Source organism: Capra hircus, chromosome 16 (assembly GCF_001704415.2).
Source record: "Capra hircus breed San Clemente chromosome 16, ASM170441v1, whole genome shotgun sequence".
Taxonomy (NCBI): Eukaryota; Metazoa; Chordata; class Mammalia; order Artiodactyla; family Bovidae; genus Capra; species Capra hircus.
Window position 1 is genome coordinate 56,922,698 of NC_030823.1, and position 21,471 is coordinate 56,944,168.

At 43.7% G+C, this 21,471-nt stretch overlaps 1 protein-coding gene across 2 annotated transcripts in view; it reads right to left on the reverse strand.

The window, feature by feature from the left end:
- The window catches only part of ASTN1 (astrotactin 1), a 359,173-nt gene that overhangs the window by 321,427 nt on the left and 16,275 nt on the right, over positions 1-21,471 (reverse strand). The gene's annotated exons all lie outside the window — the stretch shown is intronic.

Sequence of the window (21,471 nt, forward strand, 5' to 3'; positions counted from 1 at the left end):
AAAAATGGCATGGCACCCACATGATGCCTACACGCTTAAGACTGTCCCTGTGGTACCCACTGGCTAATGAGTTAGGGCCTGGAAGCTGCAATGTGGCCCCTCCTCACGTAGAAGCATCACCCTGCAGGTCACCAGATGGTGCTCTGCCATCTGCATTGAGGTCCCTGAGCTGGGAACTGGTTTTCTGCACCCACCAGAGTCAGCCTGGGTAAGGACCACCCCCTTCAGGTAATGCTCTAAGTCCTCAAGACGCAGCTCATTAGGGACCCTAGCTCGTTAGGGCCCATCACACACTGTCAAGGGTAATTAAATCAGGGATTAGTGTCACCCAGAGAGCTTGGCAGAAGCCTGGTCCACGTTAAAGTGTTTGACTCTGACTGGCGAGGGCAGACAAGGTTACTGTTCGCTCCCAGCAGGGAGCCTCCTCTGAGGCTGGCAGGGGCTGGCGGTTAGGTCCCTTGAGCAGAAGAAAACTACGTATTTCAGTTTTCCTCACACGTTCTCTACTCTGAACCCCGTTTTGCACTTATTGGATTTCTTTTTAATTAAACTACATGACATTTCACTCTCAAGATTCTATTTAAAAACACTTTCCCCTCAATTCACCAGAAGTTGGTCTTGTCCATCTTCTCGGATGGATGGAGCAGGCTGTGTGGTGCTGGGTATCTGTTAACTCGCTATCTGTCTGGAGGACAGTGAAATGTGCCTCTCACATACCTCATGTGGAAGTGTAAATTAATGCAACCTTTCTGGAAAGCAACTTGGTATTATCTTCTAAGAACTTTAAAAAGGCTCATATCCTTTTTGACTGAGTATATAATTACACTGCTGGGAATGTATCTGAAGAAAACCATCAGAAATACAAAAGAGGTTTGTTATACCAGAGATGTTCACTGCAGCATTATGTATAATAGAAAGCAAATTGGAAACATCAGTGTTATTCAGTAGAATACCAAACATTCGTATGGCTAGAAAATCATTGTTCATTTTATTCAACAAATGTTTATTTACTAGGCATTGAGAATTTAGTGGTAAACCATCTATACCCCTCCACTGTCTTCTCAGAGTTTATTAAGTTAGTGTTTTTAAATGTTGATAATATGGGAATTTGTTTATATTAAAGTTTCAAATGGAAACCCAAGATCTGGGGACTTCTCTGGCAGTCAAGGGGTCAAGACCTCGCACTTCCAATGCAGGGACTGAAAGTCCAGTCCCTGGTTGGGAAACTAAGATCTCACATGCTATGTGGCATAGCCAAAAAGAAGGAACCATATCTACATGTATAGCTTCCCTGGTGGCTGAGTTTCAAGCCTCTGCCTGCAATGAGGGAGACCTGGGTTCAATCCCTGGGTCAGGAAGATCCCCTGGAGAAGGAAATGGCATCCCACTCCAGTATTCTTGCTTGGAGAATCCCATGGACAGAGAAGCCTGGGGGGCTATAGTCCACGGGTCGCAAAGAGTCAGACACGACTGAGTGACTTCACTCATCTACATGTCAACAGGGTTGCCTGTTTGAAGAAGTTAAGAGCAATTTTTTTCTTTTTTATGCTTTCCTGTTTATTCTGAGACAAATGTTATGAACACAGATTGCTTTTTTTGCATGGGAGCTCAGTCATGTCCAGCTCTTTGCAACCCCATGGACTGTAGCCCACCAGTCTCCCCTGTCCGTGGAACTGTCCAGGCAAGAATACTGGAGCGGGTTGCCATTTCCTATTCTAGGGGATCCTCCCAACCAGGGGATGGAACCCACATGTCCTGCAAGTCTCCTGCATTGTAGGCATATTCTTTACCACTGAACCATTGGAGAAGCCCGTGAATATACATTACTTTTATAATTGAAGGAGGTAGAGAAAATATTACGTTTCTAAAAACATGCACACAAACAAAAATATATAAAAATATCCAACTCCTTTCCCCTCTGAGTAGGAAATGTGATTCTTACCTTTGCTAAGAAGGCTCACCTCTTTCCGGCTACCAATTACTCTCTTCCATTTGGATTTAATCATCACCATGGAGCGATGACTGGGGAGCAAATGAAGTCACCAAAGAGGTATGGTGACAGTTTGCTTTCTCCACCCAGAGTTTTATTCACATGGTTTTGTGATTCCCTATGTCTCCTACTGACCCCATCATCTCCTAATCTCACTCATCAGAAGGAAAGTGCAGGTATGCAAGCAATAGGAGTTCAATTCCTCATTAAGATCATAATTCCAACAAAATATTAAATATAGGAGTCTGGAAGTATTAGTCCAGAATTCTCCCGAGGACCAAGTATAAGCCAGGAGAGAGCTGGCTCCCTGGACTCTAGAGCCCTGATGGAAAAACAGTGCTGATGTCATTCCTCTCTGAAAACCACCCAGTAGACTGCCTTGGTATCTGTTCTAGCACTTGCTGAGCAGACTGCCTGTGTTTAACAGGTGTAACTGCTACGCTGCCAACACAGCTGCTCATTGAAGACCTGGAGTCATGTGTGTTTGCTTCTGCACATTCCAAGTAGGATTATAGGTGCTGATGGATATTCATACTCAAAATGAGAAGAGGGTAAACAGACGAGGGAGAAGTTCCAAGGTTGGGATACTCCCTCTCTAAGTCACCTGGCTTGGGGCAGATTTCCCCCCAGCTGATTACACAGTCCACTTTTAAAGACAGCTTTTAGGGTGGCCCTAATATCCTAGAGCCACGAACATCTGTGCTCATCCTATTGGGCCTTGTTTTTAATCACACACATCAATTAGTCATCCAGCTGAGGTACGTGCAAGGATACCTAAGTAACTGACTTAGGTAATAATCAGAAGAAGAAGAGCTCTTCATCAGCAAATACATGTGAGACAATTTACAGTTTCTAAGCTTCTCCACCATCCAAAGAATACCCCATCCCAGAGAAGTTAAGTAAATGGATGACAATCACCCACAGACTGAATTCAAAACAGGTTCTGATTAGGTACAAAGCCCAAGCTCTTCTCTTTCCACCAAATTCTGCGACCTCAAAAAATACTATTTTTTTCTGAGACTGGAACATTTCTCCTCTACCTGACAAAATACACCATACAAAATCCATGTGTTATGTAAGCATACTACCTTATAATCCAAGCACCTCATCACTGCCTCTCTCTTTCCTCTAATTGGTGATAGGAAAGCAAGAATCATATGGTCAGAACTTAACAACAGGGCAGGAATGGGGATTCTTTTGTGATGAATATAGCTTGCACATTGAATACAATCAGAACAAAGGTGAAAGCCGTTATTCTTGCCTACGGGCCAGCTAACATGAACACTTAAACATCTAATAGTAATTTATAGGAAAGCATTTCTGCCTATCCAAATGGACGAGTTCACAGGTTAGCCCTGTAAAGGTCAGTTATTTTTTTATTTTTGAGGTGGGGAAAGTGAGACATAAGAATGTGACTGATTTTCTACAGACAACACACTTCTGAGGGCTTCCCAAGTGGCTCAGTGGTAAAGAGTCCTCCTACCAATGTAGGAGATGCAAGGGACATAGGTTCAGTCCCTGGGATGGGAAGATGCCCTGGAGGAGGAAACAGTAACCCATCCCAGTATTGCTGCCTGAAAAAATCCCATGGACAGAGGAACCTGGCAGGCTACAGGCCATGGGGTCGCAAAGAGTTGGACATGACTGAGCGACTAAGCACACACACAGGCCCACACTTCAGAAAGCTGCATGAGGGTAAGGAATAGGTCCAGCTGCTTTGGTTTATATGCAGCTTATTCATATATTGATTTAGTCAACAAACTTATTCTGAGTACCTACCACATATGAGATGCTGGGGGAACAAAATCATATGTGCCTAGGATGGTGCTGTGCCCACAGGAGTCACCCAGGGACTGTGCCTTGAAAGCATTTATTGATTGTAGATAAGAGTGGCAGAAATGAGGGCACCGATGTCTGGATCCGCAAATTCCGATCTATTGCTCTAACACCTACAAAATTCATCATTCCGTGTACGCAGGTGGCCTCTGAGCTTCCAAGGAGCACAGAGATCCACAGATTAGTAATGGATTGCAAACATAAGACTGTCATTTCATCAACACTAAACGGGTTACGCTTTCATTCCACTGAGTGCCTTCTTGCCTCTGAAGCGTGGGCCCGGGAAAGCGGTCGCACTTCTCTGACCTCTGCACCACTCATTATCCACTGCTGCTCCATCTCAAAGGTCTAATCAGCTCTCACGGTTCTGATCTTGTTAGAGAACACTGGTCTCCCACCCCCTGGAGTCCTGCCTAATTCACTACTGGGCGCAACCTCGCAGGAGTTGAGAATCATCAGGTGTCTAGATTCCAACCGGATAACCTGGTTCTGTTCCTGATGTGGGTCCCCACCCCACCAACCCAAGGACTGAATTTAGGTCAACACTAAATTGCTAGCTGTCAGTCTTACGACTATTCAAAATGGAATAATAAGAGCTACCCTCCCTAATACTTTAAAGGGATACAAAGGGGATTTATGGTCTGATGTCTGCAAAAATCCTCACAGAAAAATCATGTGAAAAACAATGGATTTTTATGGCTTAAAATATTGATTTTTTTCCCCTCAAATAAAAATGACTCCACTGGATGGTACTATATAATGCAAAGAAGAAATATCAAGAATGCATAGAGAAGGGAGAGGAAACTTTAGCAATAATAACCACCCTTTGATAAAGAATCTGCCTGCAATGTAGGAGACATGAGTTCGATCACTGGGTCGGGAAGATTCCCTGGAGAAGGAAATGGCAACCCACTCCAGTATCCTTGCCTGGAGAATCCCATGGACAGAGGAGCCTGGCGGGCTACAGGGGGTCACATGGGGTCACAAAAGAGTCAGACACGACTGAGCAAATAAACAAGAAGAAGAAGAGGTAGAATAATTATTTTCAAATGAGTTTTGAGAAACATCTTAGGAATTCCCAGAGGGCTGTCCAAAGCTAACCATAGTGGTTAGTGATAACGATGACTCAAAAAGCAACAACACGCCAGGGGAGACCTTGAATAAGCAAAAGAATAAGGAAGAGGTTCAAGTGAATGAAGATGCAGGTCTCCTCTCTCCTTCCTCGCCCTCTCTCACCGCCCTCCAGTGCAGTATTAATAGAAGAGTTCCCTGGGGTCCTAAGAGAACCTTCGCTGCATGTGGAGGGGCAGGAAGCTGTGCTTACTGCCACAGGAGACTGGTTTGGCTATGTTGCCTGTGTCTCAGCAGCAAGGAGTGCCAGTTCGCATTAAGCTCTGTGCATCCTGTCACATCAGCCATGGCCCTGAGCCAGCATGTGATGGGTGCTGGGACCCAGCATCTGTGACCAAGGTGAGAGCCCATCTCAAGGAGCACGCTCACCAGATGAAAACGGCACCTGCTTCTCCTGCCAGTAGCCCATCACCAGTCTCCTGCCCACCCAGCCCTGCTTCCTGCATCCCCCAGATTTACTGCCGAGAAGGCAGGAGGCATCAGGACAAAGGATGCGAGCAGTGACGACCATCAGCCTCCAAATGACGGAGGCTTGGAGGGAATGACATCTTGGCTACAGCGCAGTTCACAGGGACCGCAGCCCGCTTGTTTCCAAAAAGAGAAATGCAAGACCCAGCAGCTATGAAAGATGGAGCAGCGCAGCCAGAGTGGGGAAGGTGTGGGCACTGGGCTGGACACAGACATCTGGTCACCACGCTCTTTCCATGACTGCCCTAGAGTCTGCAGGCCTCACTTTTGTCATTTATAAAATATAGGCTTGGATTCAGTGACCTTTAAAATACTTCCAGCTTTAACATTCTAAAAATGTGTCACTCTGGGTACACCCAGGGCCCAGCAACACCCGTGTGTACAGCGTGTGTTGCTGCTGCTAAGTCGCTTCAGTCGTGTCCGACTCTGTGCGACCCCATAGATGGCAGCCCACCAGGCTCCCCTGTCCCTGGGATTCTCCAGGCAAGAACACTGGAGTGGGTTGCCATTTCCTTCTCCAGTGTGTATAATGATAGCTTATTAGACATGCGATGTCCTGGTTCCTACCCCGGAAGTACTTAAAGAAACCCTGCATTTTAACAGTATCTCCAGGTGATTCATATGCACATTAAAGTTTTACAAGCATTGTTGTAGAATATTTTGTCACAGGTTTATAGAGAATCATCCATCCTAACTTGAGAATTATAAAGCAAAACAAATGCCAGACTAGATGATCTGTCTTCTTTAAAAAGTATCACTGTAGCTCATTAATAGGACCCGACACTGTGCTTTAAAACTTGTCATCGAATTAAATCCTATCCCAGGCTTTGACTCGCTGTTTTACTCAGAGCAAGCGCCCCATGCCTCAGAAGGCATTGCTACAGTCCTAGTGCTTCTCAGGCGGCGTGTCCTCTTTTGAACATATCTCAGCTGGCTTGCTTAAGGGTCTTAGTGCATTCAGTTAAATATCTCAACAGAACAGCCTTCACACACTGAAAATACAATATTATATGAGGTATTAAATAACAGTTTTAGGCAAACCTTCCTTTTTGGATGCAGTTACGCAATTGTAACATGACTAAATCTGCAGGTGGGGTGGCTCTATTTACCAACCCAGGGGTTCGTCTGTCTAACAGCAATAAATGATTCCTCTCTTTCTTGTTATGTAGCCCTGTGCTGCAGAATATTCACGTGGAAATGGACATATTTGGCCCCTGCACTTACAGAATTAAAAATGGTCACATGAGAGTGTCTAAATGCCAGCACTATTGACATTTTGGACCTGACAATTCTTTGTTGCGGGGGCTGTCCTGTGCATTGGAGGTTGTTTAGCAGCCTCTCTGGCCCGTATCCACCAGATGCCTGAAGCAGTCACCGTTCAGCTGTGGCAGCCAGGATGTCTCCAGACATTGCCAAATGTTCCTTAGGGGAAGGGGGGTACAATCACCCCTGGTGGAGAACCACTGGACTAGAAAACACTAGTGAGGATTAACTGGAAAGCATAAGGAAGACACCTATGGGGATGTGACTGGAAACAACCACAACACACATGCTGAGGAATTATATCAATGGTGAAATAAACAATGAGGTATTCATAACACATGCAAGTCAACAGGCCGGGAAGGACAGGAGGAAGAATCAAGTGAGATCCATGACCCAGAAAGGAGAACCCAAGGGGAACAGGCTACCTCTAATTCCAGCAAAAACCTCATACAGAAGAGCAGAGGTCCTGATCACAGGCTGTTTCTCAGCCAGAGACATTATTAACAAAGATGGAAGCAATGTCAGAGACAAAGAAGAGTTCAAGGATGTCAGACAAGAAGGGCTGGAACAGTATAAAAATATCGCTTTGAAGTATTAGTTCTCAGAGGCAAGTGTGCTGCACAGAGATTCATAAAATCTACAGCTGGAATGGGCCTTAGATTCACCTCCTCTAATGTCATCATCCTGCACATGACCCAGAGAGGCAAACGCACTAGTCCAAGTTACAGCTACCTGGAGGCGGAGCGGGGACGCTTGTCTATGGAGGCGCAGGCTTGGTGTTAGTCTCTGTTGCTCGGCACCCAGAGCAGGGCCTGGAGAATCCTGAGGACCAGGGACTGTTGAGTAGTCAAAGTGAACCTGGATCTCTGGCCGCACAGCCTGATACTTCTCCTGCCGTGCCCCTCTACCTGCTGGGACTTATGAGGCTCTTTACAGTATGGCAAGTCTGTTGATGAAATGCTAATTAAAATAGCATTCTAGTGTACTGGAAAACATAGAATGTGCATCTGTAGGTCTTCCAATAGAAAATGAGAGGAAAAGGCTTAAGAGAGGTTAAGATACCTCACCCAGGGGAGAGTGAGTTGTATGCCTTCCAGGATATGGTGGCAGGGAATAGAGGCTAGAAATTAAAAAGAAGGTGTAAGTGTTAGTCACTCAGTCGTGTGCACGACGCTTCGATCCCATGGACTCTAGCCTGCCAGGCTCCTCTGTCCATGAGATTTCCAGGCAAGAATACTGGAGTGGGTAGCCATTCCCTTCTCCAGGGGATCTTGCCAACCCAGGGATCAAACCTAGGTCTCTTGCATTACAGGCAGATACTTTACCATCTGAGCCACCAGGGAAGCAAGGCTGGAAGATGCCTATCACACCAGTACTCACTTCTCTATTCAGTACCTGCCAGCCACCTGAGCAAGTTCCAGAACCCAGCCCAGGTCAGCTCTCCCTGGGAGAAGAGGGAACAGAGCCATGGAGAAAGAAGAGATGCCCCTTCTAAAACAGTCATATCCTATCACCTTAAAAACACTAAATTTTGGGTTATGTTCAAGGTCAACCTTGGAACTGACAGATTGCGATTTCAGAATTTTCCTGCTCCAGAAAATCTCTCTGCTAGGGGAGCACTCTTATGAAGGGACAAAAGTTTCTTATACCACCATAAACCAAAAAGGCTTAAAACATAACTGCTGGTTGGGGTAACACATTGGCTAAAACCCAATCTCATTCAAGTACCATCAGTTAATCAAAACGCATTAATTGGGGCTTCCCTGGTGGCTCAGTGGTAAAGAATCCACCTGCCAACACAGGAGACTCGGGTTTGATCCCTGTCCAGGAAGATCCCACATGCCACGGAGCAGCTAAGCCCATGCGCTACAACTGCTGAGCCTGGGCTCGAGAGCCGGGAGCTGCAACTGCAAAGCCCACGGGCTGCATCTACTGAAGCCCGCCTGCCCTAGAGCCCATGCTCTGCAACAAGAGAAGCCTCCACAATGAGAAGCCCGTGCACCTCGACTAGAGGTGCCCCTATTTGCCGCAATTAGAGAACAGCCCTCAGAGCAGTGAAGCCCCAGCATGGCCAAAATAAATAAATAAAAAGCATTAATTGCATCAGATCCTTCACAGTTTTTGTGGTGGGAGGGAGGCAAAGTCACTGAGGAATCTCTGGTTGCTGAGGAGGGGAAGAAAGAGGGAAAGCACAGAAAGAAGAGGCTGAGGATCCAGATAAATTTAGAACACTTGGTCATTTTGCTGAGCCAACACGGCTCCCTCTTCAACTGGACTGGGACAAATAGCTGTGTCTCAAGGTGGCTTTGTCATGCTAATGCACCCAGACAGCTCTGCTTCCCAAGATTTAGAGGAGGTTTTGTGAGTTTGTTAGAACCAAGCTGAGCTTCCGTAGAAAGCTTTCATTAATCAGGATATCACTGAACAGAACCGGTACTTGGGAACCACCCGATTAAAGGCGAGGAGAAGGCGCAGCCTGGGTGGCGTCCAAGTGGATCGTAACATGAAGCATCGCCTCAGTGCCGGACACTGCCAGCTTCCTTACAAAAGTGATTTCTCGCACTCTTACGAGAAAAACATTATCTGGACAACGCAGATGAGGCAGCCGATGTTTATGGGCTTTGAATACAACTTGGCTGTGGTCATTTAATGAATAACTGCTGGAGTCTCTGATACCAAAGTTCAGGCTCTTTCTACTCCACCATGAAGAAAAGCTAGAAAGAAAAAGGACAATCCATTGAAAAACCCTTCCCGATGTGAATCACAAAAAGCACTCAGGATTTAGTGAATCTCGGCAAATGAGGACTCCTGCGTTTACTCTGTAACTGTTGAGCATCTTTGATGAGCAGAGTATTGTTCTGGGCTCCAACAAAAGGCACATGGGAAATACTACTTCCTAATACGGGCTTGCCATCTAGCCGGGAGGAAAAATGAACATAGAGCAAATACTTAAGTCATATAAAATGATGCACGTTAGATAACAAGGACTGTGGGACTTTGGAAAACAGAGATGTCTATGTGAGACGGTGTAATGAAGGGAAGCTTTTATCAGAGAGACGCAGGCTGATCTTTTAGAACTAATAACCTTTTAAATAACTAAATAACTTTTAGTATTTCAGGGAATAGAGAAGTAGGCAAGAACATCCCAGACAAAAAAGAAGTGATATGAACCAAGTCAGGACCAAAGCAGCTGTCCTGAACAGAAGCTCAGAGCTTGAATCAATGAAGGCACTTTGGATGCAGTGATGAGCGCAGCCTTGCTGAAGAAGAGATATTGTGGAACTGACAGAATCTTGAATGTCAGAAAGTCTATTGAAAATGAAGGAAAAACCTAGTGACTTTTTAAGATTTATCTGATACTATTTATTATTCTATCTTGACAAGTAGAGTTTTACTAGACTTCTCAAAGTGGACGGAGATCCAGTGGCTTCATCTACAGAGAACAGCCAGAGGGTATGACAAAGCCAGGAAAACTCGACTCATCTTTCTTGTTTACCTTCCAGGGGTCCCACTGAGAACCCCAACAAAATGAGTCACAAGTCCTTGGTCTGTTCCACCTAAATATCCCAAGCACTTTCACTACTGTATCAGGGTATTTCTATCACCTAAAAATAAATCTTTTTAGGAGCGTTTTCCATATATAGCTGAGAGCATAGAAAGGAGACAGGTGTGCATGCGTGCTCAGTCAGGTCCAACTCCTTGCAACCCCATGGATGATGGCCCACCAGGCTCCTCTGTCCCTGGGATTTCCCAGACAGGAATGCTGGAGCAGGTTGCCATTTGCTTCTCCAAGGGATCTTCCCAATCCAGGGACTGAACCCGAGCTTTCTGCATTGGTCGCGGATTCTATACCACTGAGCCACCTGGAAAGTCCCTAGGAAGGAGACAGTATACTTGTAAATAAGCTAAAGTTCACTAACCACCAAGTGAGTGAGAGTGTCTCCAAAACACTGCCATTTTAAGCTCACTTTTTGTCACTCAGTCATGTTGACTCTTTGCGATCATTAGGACTGTAGCCCACCAGGCTCCTTTGTCCATGGGATTTCACAGACAAGAATACTGGAGTGGGTTCCCATGCCCTTCTCCCAGGCATCTTCATGACCCAGGAATTGAACATGCAGCTCCTATGTCTCCTGCATTGCAAGTGGATTATTTACCTGCTAAGCCATTGGGGAAGCTCCAATTTTTGTCCCAGTTGGCCCCAGTCAGGCAGAATCACGAGAAATAAACATATCACTCCGCTGTCACCTTTAAGCATGTAACTGAACAAATGATTGAGTCAATGAATTCCATCGCTGTGTTGATGCTAGAGGTATCTGTGTCATAATAAGAAATATGTGTTGGTCTCTGCCACTCGTTTCTGAACCAGAGCTCCTAAAATTCTTATGATCTTCTGAGTGATGGTAACAGAAGTGTCACACAGAAGTCCTAAATCCTTTGGAATTTTCTGGGTTTTGGAGCATCTTTTGTTCTAGTGAGGTGACTCTTGGTGGTCTCCTGTGTGGGCTCCTGTGTGGGAACTGGTTACTAAAAAGAGGAGGCCATGATTCAATGCTTGGCACTTTCAGCCCTACTCCTTGTCTTCTGGCAAAGGGAAAGGACCTGAAGATTGAGTTAATCATCAATGATGTCCACATGGTGAAGCCTCCATTTAAAGAATCCCTAAAGTGGGGCTTCTGTGGTGGTAAAATGGGTAAGACTTGGCTCCCAATGCAAGGGTCCTGGGATCATTCCCTGGTCAGGGAGCTAGACCCCACGTGCCACAACTAACAGCTCACATGCTGCAACTAAGACCCAGTTCCGCCAAATAAATAAAGGCTTTTTTTTAATCCCTAAAGTACAACAACGGAGGAGCTCGTGGATGGTGAGCATTCATGTGTCAGGAGAGAGGTGCACCACACTTTCACAGGAACAGACACCCCTGCGCTTGGGACCCTTCAGGCTCCATCTTGTGTACCTCTTCCTCTGGGTGTTCACCTGTTTCCTCTATTATTCATAATAAATAGGCAAATTTTAGTGTTTCCCTGAATTCTGTGAGCTATTAGAGTGAATTATTGAAACTGAGGAGGGGGCTTTGGGAAGCCCAATCTCTAGCTGGTTGTTCAGAAGTACAGGTGGCAACCTGGGGCTTCTGACCGCATCTGGGGGGGCCAATCTTACAGGGCTGAACCCTCAACTTATGGAGTTTCCACTAACTCCACGTAGTCAGTGTCATAATTAGACTGCAGGATACCCAGCTGGGGTCCAGGGAGTTGAAAAACTGGTCAATGTGGGGAAAAATACCCACACATTTAGCATTAGTGTTGTGAGTAGGATAAAAGTTGTTTTATCAGTCTAATGCAATGAGAGTGGTTTTGAGAAGAATGAGAATTTAGCTAGCTGAAAATAGGTCTGTCAAGAATCCACCATAGCTTGCATATATACAATGGAGTATTACTCAGCCATATAAAGGAATGAAATTGGGTCATTTGTAGAGATGTGGATGGATCTAGAGAGTGTCGTACAGAGTGAAGTAAGTCAGAAAGAGAAAAACATAGTATATTAACGCATATATACAGAATCTAGGAAAAATGGTATAGATGATCTTATTTGCAAAGCAGAAATAGAGACACAGACATAGAGAACAAATATATGGACACCAAGAGGGAAAAGGGAGGGTGAGAGGGATGGGAGATTGGGATTAACATATATACACTATTGGTGTTGCTGTTTAGTAGCTAAGTCACATCTGACTCTTTTGTAACCCCATGGGCTATAGCCTACCCAGCTCCCCTGTCCATGGGATTTCCAAGGCAAGAATACTGCAGTGGGTTGCAATTTCCTTCTCCAGGAGATCTTCCTGACCCAGGGATTGAAACCGTGTCTCCTTCATTGGCAGACAGATTCTTTACCACTGTGCCATCTGTCCTTTTAAACAACCTTCCCTTTTATGGGTGTGTCTAGAGCCTCATAATTCTAGGTCATGTGAACATCCTTGCTCCCATCCCCCTTTTCCCCTAACATAGCCCCAAGCCTCCTGGTACAGAATGTTGTTGTTCAGTCGCTCAGTCCTGTCTGACTCTGTGACCTCACTGACTGCAGCATGCCAGGCTTCCCTGTGCTTTACCATCTCCCAGAGCTTGCTTAAACTCATGTCCGTTGAGTCAGTGGTACAGAGTGGATACCTTATAAATATTTTATGGACAAGTGCATGAAAGAATCTCACAAGCACAAGTGCCCCAGTTTACCACTTTATGGGAAGCAAAGCTAACCTCCTTTATCCAGCATGCGTCAGCTCTCAGATACATAACATTTTGCAAAGAGCATGGGCACCCTTCACTCCCCCATCTAAAATGTGTGTCCCTCCTCCATACATGGAGGTCCATGGGCATCCACAGGTGTGCTACCTAAATATAGTTTACAACCATCCTATACTCTCTATTCCTTATATGACTTCTTTCATCAAAGTCAGGATCGTTTTCCCCTTTGAGTGGATAGTGAAACCTTGAAACAGTGCAACTCTGTGTCCAGATATGCTAAGGTGAGAAGTCCTATTAAATGTAAAATGTTTGAGACTTCTCATAACTTTGGTTATGAGCATAGGCTTGGGGTCAGATAGGCTGAAGAGTGCCTCTCTGGTAGCTCAGTGGTACAGAATCTGTCTGCCAATGCAGGAGACACAGGTTCGATCCCTGGGTTGGGAAGATCCCCTGGAGGAGGAAATGGTAACCCACTCCGGTATTCTTGCCTGGAGAATCCATTGATATAGGAACCTGGTGGGCTGCAGTCCATGGGGTCACAAAGAGTCGGACACGACTGAGCTACCAGACAACAACAACAAGGCTGAAGAATGAACTGTGTCCACATTTTCCAGCTGTGTGACCCTGGGGAAACTACCCTGGTGAAGCCTTCGTTTCTGCCTTAGTAAAATAGCAGTTACTTCACAGGATCGTTGAGATCATGGAGGTGGTGGGTTAAGCACAGACCCTGGTGCACAGTGAGTGTCCGGGATGGTGGGGACCCTCTTTGCCACTGGATCTGTTCTTCCACGTGGGAGAGGTCTCCATCAGGCAGTACTGCTGGTCCCTCTCTGCCCGAGCACTCCCTGTGTGAGTGGTGAGTACGGGGAAAGAGCTGAGCCAGCTGTGCCATTTCACACATGGCACCTGGAGGCATAACCAGAGCCTAGCTGCGCGCAAATGTCTCACTTGCTGGCAGGAAATGACGCAACACTTTGTGTCAGTGGTTACAAGACATTACAGGGCACATAAGTGTAGTGGCTTACCTGCCAAGTTTGTGTGAATAAATAAGCCAGTTTCCCGGATGCCCCGCATGGGTCCCGGGGGCAGCATCAGTGTCTACCAGACTAACAGCAGCGATAAGAGACAGTGCACCTCATTATCGCAGGAACCCCGGCTCTAATGGTTATGCAGACATGCTCTGCGGACAGCTCCCTTTGGTCGTATTTATTCTGTAGCAATTGTTGTTTGAGGCAATAAAAATAATCATTACACATTGCCAGCAAATTTACAAATTCTGGGCAAAGTAGTCAGCATGTGGCCCAATCGTCAAATTTCCATTGTCTTTTTTAAAATGACACTTGTAATGCCAGTGGTTGTATGTAATGTGATAAGTTACACATTAAAAGATAAATTTTTAAAAAATTTTTAATAAAATAATTTATTTTTTAATAATTTAATTTTTTTAAAAAATAATTTTTTAAAATTAACAAACAAATGAAGAGTCCTGGCAGAAACAGAGGACCAGCAGTACATATGCTTGACGTTTGGAAATCAGAACCCTTCTGTTATTCCTGAACACCTCACGAATCAGGGTTACTTTGGAAGATGTGGAATGGCCTGGAAAGCCAGGCAAATATAAACAGAAAGAAAAATACAGAAGGCTGCCAAGTGGCAGCTACCAATCAAGTATACCGTTATACATCACTGTCACTCTTCATGTCCAAGATGTTCTATAAAAAATAAAAATGGGGAAAAGCAAGGGCATCTGAAAGTCAGTGAAACTGAGTCTACTTTCCTTTCGGTTAAAAAAAAAATTCAAAAATACACCATGCAACAAAAAGTACTTTTGGATATCTGGAGGTCATGATTTAATTGAACAGATTCCTGACTTCTCTAAAGACAAGGAAAGTGGGGGATTTATTTAAGCCCTATGTCTCACTAACTTTCACTCACTAGCAAAGAGAACATGCCTGGGAAAGCAGGGAGAAAGGAAAGAGGAAATACCAAAGGAAAGGCTGAGCTTCAGAACAAATTAGTTAAAGTGAGTTTGACTCCTAAGGGAGAAGAAAGGCTGAACTTTAGAAGAGAGATGTGGTCAGCAAATTCCCTTTCAGATTCAACACAAGTCCTCCCAGCCTTCCGCATGGCCTCATGACTGTCTAAACTCCTCAAATAGCTACCCAGCTCCAGAGTTCTTAGTAATCACCTCGGCACAGAACCTGGGAGAACATAAAACTGCCAGGCAGCTATGTGATTTAGATGGCGACCTGAAGATGAAGGCAGTTTTTGCATTTATATTGGGGAAAACCCATTAACTGGATAATTTACATTTCCCTCTCCAATCTCCCTCTGGTGTGAACATTTCCAAGTTTTTGTCAATGTCCAGTCTTAGGAAGAACATTAACTTCCGTCATCACCACCATAATCATCAATCTATATTGTAATGTGAGGATTCTAGGGAAGTCAGCTTTGCTATGGAGATGGGCAGGGACATTATTCTAGTCTTGACCATCGTCAGCTTACTGGATGGAGAACGCAAATCACTCAGGGGTGGCACTCAGAAGCCGTAAAGCCTGCCCTGGGAAGCCAGCATCCAAGGAGTGACTCCCAAGATAGTAGGAAGACAGAAGTAAATTCTTAAAATGTCTAAGTCATGTAGTTACTTTGACAGAGAGTCCCAATGTCACTCATTCAAGTAATATCTTCCTGATTTAATTTTGCCATGTCCACCAACCACCTAAAATGTTAGTCACTTTCTTGTTTTTAAACTAAAATTTACTTTAATTTTTTTGCTTAATCTGAATTTTCGTCACAAAAATCAATGAAATTATGAGTTTGAAATGCATTTTACTTTCTAATATACATATTTTCTAATATATGCATAAATATTATATTTTTAAACAATACGCCGTGTACCACCTAAAAATATTCTCATACCGATGAATGCCAATTTCTTAAATTTGATCATTCATTACACTTGAGCAACATGTAAATTAGGAGAAGCTGAGTGAAGGGTGTATGAGCATTCTCTGAATTATGAATATTTTTGCAACTATTCTGCAAGCCTAACATTATTTCCCAAAAATAAGTTATCATTTATTGGGCAGTGCTGATAAACAACGTCCTACAGGTAAACAAAATGTCAAGTTTCTTTTCCTTTAGGTTTGGCTAGGACTTTTTAAAGTCCCAATGGAAATTATGGGTTACTACAAGTTTCCACAGAGTATAACATACTGTTGATGAGGTCTTGAGAAATTCTGGAGCATGGTCTCTAAGCTAGATTACTGGACTAAATATGAACAGTACCTAAAGCTGAGACCAAAACAGGTCAGGAGCAGGAGAAGAGTCCAGAGGTTTGGTGTTATCTCTGAGCTGGTTTAACCCAGTGGGTAACAGCCAGTGGTTTAGGGGCAACCGGTTCAGTCTGGAGGGGTGTGTGTGCGCGTGCGTTAGTCACTCAGTGGTGTTCGACTCTTTGCAACCCTCTGGTCTATAGCCCACCAGGCTCCTCTATCCATAGAATTCTCCAGGGAAGCAATACTGGAGTGAGTAGCCATTCCCTTCTCCAGAGAATCTTCCCAACCTAGGGATCAAACCCAGGTCTGCATTGTAGGCAAATTTCTCTACCGTCTGAGTCACCAGGGAAGATCTTAGGAAGGTTATTGATCTCTCACTCCACATAAGGAATCCATACAGGGTATAATGAGATTGTGCTTCATTCCCACAAAGACATTTTAGATGAGAAAAGAATTTTCCAGTTCAGTCATGTCCAACTCTTCGTGATCCTATGGACTGTAGCCCACCAGGCTCCTCTGTCCATGGAATTCTCCAAGCAAAACATACTGGAGTGGATTGCCATGCCCTCCTCCATGGGATCTTCCCAACCCAGGGAAAGAATCTGTGTCTCTTACCTGGAAGACCGGTTCTTTACCACTTGCGCCACCTGTGAAGCCTTCATATCATATTGGCATGCTACACATGGATTACAGATGTGCTGTGATGTTCAGCTGTAACCCTTAGGGTAACTGATGGGGTCTAGTATAAGCCACAGTCCCTAAGCCATCACCTGTAGCCATGAGAAGACATGAATCATCATTTTTAGAGATCTCCTGCCATGGAAAAGTTTGTGAAGCTCTGATCTAGAATCTTTCAGAATGCCTTAAATCCCCACCTCTCTGAGTCTCCAAGTATCTAATCCCCAGGATTGAGTAGTCCAGGACCAAGATTTAAGAAATCTGGACTGTTCACTAGATTGCTTTAATCTGAAATCAACTTTCAGCTATTTCTCTGGTGGCAAATGAAGTTGAAAACACCTTGGATTTAGAGTCTGTGTCTTAAAGTGGCTTGAACTCTTCCATGTGACTCTAAAACAATAACCATGCCCCTTGCATTTAGTCTCAAGACCCCTGGGAAATAAGCCTAAATTGCTTTAAATGTCATAGTCTCTCAATCAGCCTCCCCTGTGACCTGTAGGTAATATAACAGTGTATCTTCCAGGCTCACTGTACATCCAAAACTCCAAAGAAAGTGACTAAACAAATGCACCTTTGAAAGCAATTGAGGCACCATGATTCAGAGATTCTTTTTTTTCTTTTTTTAATTTGGAGGGTAATGTACAATGTTGTGTTGGTTTCTGTCATACAACAATGTGAATCAGCCGTTAGTATACATATGTCCCCTGACCACTTTTCCTTTCTGATCTCTAGAAACTCCCTGCATGGCTGAAGGGCACAGGGGCCAAGCATAGCACCTCTAATTGGTCGGAGTTATACTGTGTGTCTGGGGAAGGCAATAGCAACCCACTTCAGTAGTGGTCCCTGGATAATCCCATGGACAGAGGAGCCTGGAGGCTACAGTCCGTAGGACTGCAAAGAGTTGGACACAACAGAGCACGCATGCATAATGTGTGTACAGCTCTGCCCTCCCAAGGAACCACAGAATACTCTTTGAAATTCAGTAACAAACAGCTGGAGTAGAAGGGGGAGACCAGGAAACTTCTTTCATTCATTCATCAAGCACTAAAGTATCGACATGTACCAGCACTAGGCTCACAGGCTAGAAAAAACAGGCGTACAAACGAATATGTTACTCCATAGGAAGGACGGGAACAGAAGTATAACACAAATCGTAAACCAAGCACTGTCCCACTCACATGAAAGGTAATTAATTCTCCCTAGGATGCCAGGGTCAGTTTCCAGTTGAGGTGCCCTGTGAGGTAGATCAATGGTTCTCAAACATCTTGTCTCAGCAACCCTTTTCATTCTTAAAAATTATTGAGAACAACAAAAAGCTTTCTGTTTAGTGGGTTAAATCTATCAGTGTTTACCATATTTGAAGCCAGTCTGAAAAATGTCTTGAGTATTTATTAGTTCATTTGAAAATAAGAAACTCACGACATGTTAACATAAACAATATATTTTATGAAAAAAATATTGCTTGTGATAAAAGGAACAGTGAGAGGAGTGACACTGTCATACTTTTTTTTGCAACTTTTTAAGCCATCAAGCTTAATAAAAGAGGCTTGCCATCTATACTTCTGCATTAAATGCACCACGGCATATTATTTTGGCTAAAGTATATGAAGAAAATCTTACCCACACAGAGACAAAGTTAGAAAAGGGAGGAGTATTTTCATAGCCACTTTAAAAGATTGTGGACAGTTTCTGATACTATACCAAAACTCAGTAAAATATTACTAAAACTCTATATACTATCTTCAAGGTGTGCTGCAGTTTGGAAATAGAAACCATACATTCAACATTGTACTCATGCTTCAGCAAAACTCATTCATCCCATGCTGAAATCGGAACATACTGTTTTTACTCATTCATGGTTTTGAAACATTAGGCACTGGTCATTTCGAAAATATTGGCTAATGGATTTACACAGATCTTCCAACTGTTGGCACATTTCATTACACAATTTCAAAAACTCTCATTCTTAATAGCAGTGCTGGTCTCCAGAGAAAAGTCTATAAGTATTGGAAAGCTGTCAAGTTCACTGTGGCATTTACGAGTGTTTTTAAAATATTTTTTTCTCTTGAAAGCTTGGACTTTACCATTAGCTACAAATATTGTCAGTCATTTTCCAAGCACACTTTGTTCATTTTCAAGAAAATGGCAGCCAAATATCTACTACAATTTCTATTACAAGGACCCAACTCTGAATAAATATAGCTTTCCTGTTCTTTCAGGCAAAAATTGTGGTACAAGACAAAGGGAAATAGTTTAGCTTCCAACTCAAAACAATCACGCTTCAGCTTGGAGCATAAGTGCTGTATTCATACTTCCCATTTTCAAGTTAGAATATTAACAGGATATGTACTCAAGAGTCACTGTTTCATAAATAGCTCCATCTAGGATACCCCCAGCAAAACCAGATTAAAAAAAAAAAATAAACTATATGTGTGGTGACAAGTGCAGTGACAGCTAGCATGGTTTGGTGTCAATGAATCGATTCCTGTTAAAGCGTCTGCGGTTTGCAGTTTTTCCCAACACTCTTTATGTACCATCATCACTCACTGGAAAAGACAAATAATATCTTTATATTATGAGGAAAGTAGTTTCCACTTCAAAAAGCCTCTGGAAAGGACCTCATCAATCCATGGGAAGATCTGTGGAACACTTTGAGAACCACTGAGCTGGACTTGAAGGCTCCACAGGAATTAGCCCATGAAGTTCAGGGGAACCAAGTTCAACACACATTCATAAAGGACATATTCCATGCCAAACTAGCAGTGGGCTAGAAGCCGAGGATACTGAGCTGAATAAGAAGTTGTCTGCCTTTAAGGAGCTTATCATATCACGGGATAAGCAAACAGGGAAGAAAGTAGTTTAGAATAATAGTGTATTATAGGTATGCATGTGAGAATACAGGAAAAGGGCAAAGAATTTAAAAGAATGAAATACTGTCATTTACAGCAACATGGATGGAACTAGAGATTATCATACTGAGTGAAGTAAGTCAGACAGAGAAGGAGAAATATTGTATGGCATCCCTTATATGTGGAATCTAAAAGGAAATGATACAAATGAGCTTATTTACAGAAATAAACTTGGAAGTTATGATTGCTGGGAGTAAGGATGTGAGGAAGGTATAGTTAGGGAGTTTGGAATGGATAGGTACACACTGCTATATTGAAAACGGATAGTCAACAAGGACCTATTATATAGCACAGGGAATTCTGCTCAGTGTTACGTGGCAGTCTGCATGGGAGGGGAGTTTGGGGGAGAATGGATGCATGTATATGTATGACTCAGCCCCTTCACTGTTCACCTGAAACTATGACAATGCTGTTAATCAGCTAAACCCCAAAATAAAAAGTTTGAAAAAAAAAGAGCAAAGAACCCTCAGAAGAGGAGGTGGTATCTCAGATGTATACAGAATACTGAAAAGAATTAGGGGGAAATTTTAAAGAGATAAAAATAGGTCACCATTCCCAAAGAAGGAAGTAGAGTTGTTGAGGTGACTTTGAGGTGTCCTCCTCAATTTCCTTCTCCCCATCCAGTCTAGAATTTTGATTCCAGCTCCAGGAATGGGCCCTGATTAGCTGTCATTGACTGGTTTATTGCTCCCGTCTTGATACAGGAGATTGGTCCAGGGCTGGGCAGGTCTGAGTCAACTCATGCCAAAGAATTGCAAGGAGAGGCTTGCAGGGGGTGTCAGGAGACAGCAGCCTTCTCCCTCTTATGAAAGAACTCTCAGGAGCAACCCTGACTCTTCCTCCAGACATATTTCCATACTTTTCCATATGAATGTGATGCCCAGAACTGCTGCATTCTCTAACCACGGTCTAAGGACGTATCTAGCCAGAAGGCCAGAGCCCACAGAACTGCAAAGACACACACCTGGAGCCCTGAAAGAAGTAAGCCTGGTGGCCACTTTTACTGTCCTAAGTCTATGGATCCTTTTTATCATTTACATCAATTTCAGTCTTCTCTTACTTGCAATGGAAAAGTTCTAAATTAATATGAGGTTAATTTGAGATGGTGCTAGTGATAGAGGAACCAGATCAAGGAGTACTTTGCATGCCTTGCTAAGAATCCTGAGCATCTCCAGCAAATTCTAGGCGTTCTTACAGTATTGCAAGCTGGGAAATAAAAAGGCTTTTGAAGTTACCACCAGCTGATTTTGGAAAAACGCTGTCTACTTTTATCCCCAGGCTTCACAGGCTTTCTTTAAGTTTTACAAGGCACCTTCCTACCTGTAAGGAGCTTGTACAGTATCCATGGAAAGGAGGAGACAATTTCATTGAAGATCAACAGTGGCAAATGCAACAGTGGGCCGTCAAGATGAGAACAGCAGAGTATTCCTTGGATTAAACGTTAGCGGCCAATGGCAACTTCAATGCAATGAAGCAGACAAGAAGCCAAAAGCCATTGTGATCAGGGAGAGACTGACAAGGTACTCACTAAGAGGGTATACAAGTAAATGGGTGATTTTTTTAAGATAGGAGAGATATGAATATTTTGATAGGCTGGAGGGAAAGCTCGAGGAAAAAGGAGAAAGAAAAAGTAAAAAGCTATAAGCGACCAATGAAAAATACAGTGAGGCCCCAGAAGA